Source organism: Tamandua tetradactyla, chromosome 7 (assembly GCF_023851605.1).
Source record: "Tamandua tetradactyla isolate mTamTet1 chromosome 7, mTamTet1.pri, whole genome shotgun sequence".
Lineage (NCBI taxonomy): Eukaryota > Metazoa > Chordata > Mammalia > Pilosa > Myrmecophagidae > Tamandua > Tamandua tetradactyla.
Window position 1 is genome coordinate 157074010 of NC_135333.1, and position 2589 is coordinate 157076598.

Consider the following 2589-nt stretch of genomic DNA (forward strand, 5'->3'; position numbering starts at 1 on the left):
AGAAAATTCTTTGTCACTAGGGACTGTCCCTTGCATTGTAGAATATTGAGCAGCATCCTGGGTCTCTCCCCACTAGTTCCCAGTAGCACTCCCCTAAGTGTGACAATCGAAATATCTCCAGACATTCAAATATTCCCTGGGAGGTAAAATTACCTCTGGCTGAGAACCAAGGCTTTAGGACAATGTATACCAATTTTTACAATTAATCATTTTTGTTATAAAATCAGAAAAGACACAGGAAAATGTTAAGTCCTTGACAGTTTTCACTACGCTTCTCATCTGATGTGAGGTCTGTCTGAAGAACACCAAATAGCTCAGAAGTTCAGCACCATCTACATCTTTCCATGGTGTTTTTGTGGGTTGTGGGCGAGGCCTTATCTCTTTAAGACAAATAAGGAAATGTCATTTCCCAAGCTGAGAGATAGGTGTATGCAAGAGTGAAATTCCCCAATAAAATGCTGACCTGGATTCCTATCCCTTTTCATCTTTTGACAAATCAGGTTGTTCAATAAATATTTATCGAATATTGTCTTATGAAAGAACAACTACCCACAGGTTCTCAACTGGAGAATATATTTCCACAAGATATTAAAATATGTTATTCAAGGAAATAGAGTTGTCGGTTGTTAACTAATTTTCATTTCATTCTGGGTGAAACAAAATTAAACAATTTTCTTTACTTTACAGCTTCTCGGAATCCTTACTAGGCTAAAGTGAATTTTTCAACTATAATAGAAGATCATAAAATCTATAATTTCCTAAAATGATTTGAACGCAGCTTTTTCAATGGAATAATTTTCAGTACTAGTGTTCACGTCAGAGACACATTTTCATGCTTCTGAATACATCCGAATATTTAATTTAAAAATGTGATATTAATAATTGCTTGACATCAATATTTAGAGATTAAATATTTTTCTGAAGACAACTACATTACAAAAGCAAGTTAAAAGGAAATATTCTGCAGTTTACTCACACTCTGATGCGAAACCCTAGACCATATAGTCAAGAATATGATTCTAGCATGAAATATGTCCTTATTGCCTTATTACAGCTACTCCACTATCCCACCCCAAAGTCTTACCATTCTGCTTCCCTGATCCATCATTGTCAAAATTGATATAATTCATCTCTCAAGCTTCAAGTGCTGGGTTCTTTCCAACTTTCAAAGGGATGCAAACTAATAAACAATCTAATTTGTACCACTGAAAGCATCCTGTCTTGTACTGCATAGTTGGGAAATAGACAAGTGAAGGACAGGCATTCAAAAATACTTTCTTGCGAAAAATAATTACGCTGTATTAATTATCGGGGTAGTTGAGAAAGAGATCTGGCAGTGAAGGTGACACAAAGGAAAAAGAAGTGAAATGGGGTCTTGTGAAAGCAGGAACGAAGATTCATAAGGAGAAGTAAGACAGGTGACAGCATGGTAATTTTAGAAGCAGCAACAGAATTGACTTCATGAAACCCTGTCACTGTTTTTTTTGCTAATTATCAATCTTTATGTGTGTAAATTGACTTCTCTAACCCTTTTATCCTGTATTTAAAGTGAAAATAATGACAGATGTTCTACCTTTCTGGGTTTTGAAATTTAAAATTGAGCAAATGCAAACTCATTTGGATAGCACTTATTAAGCAGTACTGTGATTATTTGTTCTCATATCTGTCTACATAACTGAACTCCTAGTTTCTCGGGGACAGGGCCATGCATACTGCTCACCTCCCTAATCCTATCATCTGGTACAGTCTGACATAAACCTTAGTAAATATCTGTTGAACATAAGAAGACAGGGAGAAGGGAGGGAAAGGAGGAGGGAAGAGATAAAGGAGGGAAGGGTGGGAAGGAGGGACGGAGGAAGGGCTTAATGATCCAAGTAAGAAAGAGTAAGTAGAACAAAGTTCATCAATACCTCGATGTCCCAGTCACCTGTGTCTAGAGGAGACAGAGTCTGGGGTTGAAATATATAATTGATTTCACAGATGAGTGAAGCAAGAATAAAAGCGGAACTTCAAGTAAATGAAAATAATGAATTGTATTTGTGATACTTAGGAAGCACGTGTGCCTAATTTGCCTTAATAAAGCTTTAGTCTATTTACCCCTCTCCTTTCCGGGTTTTAGGGCAACAGATTATAATGCATTTGTCCTGCATCCTCATAAAAAGATATAAAAAATATTTATACCCCCTGCCTATTCCAGACAGAAATTAAGGCAGCAACTTTTGCATATAATAATGCTATTCTATGAGCGTGATATTTTAAAAATGCCACTGATTGTCAAGAAATCAATTTTCTTAATGTTTGTTTGTTCTTAATTTTTTAAATTAATAAATAAATTAATTAAAAAAAAGAAATCAATTTTCATTGAATACCTTTCCAGCCATAAATAGCAGCTTAACAGAGGGAACAACAGTGGCTGGAGAAACAGACTCACACTCATACACACACACACACACACACACACATATTTCAATTTTATTATTAAAATAACTGAATTTCTCCAATAGATAAAAACCTTCCCCTCCAAATTTTAGTCTGGTGTATTAGCTCCTAGCCATTTATTTATCCATGTAAGCACCTATCTGATTTTCT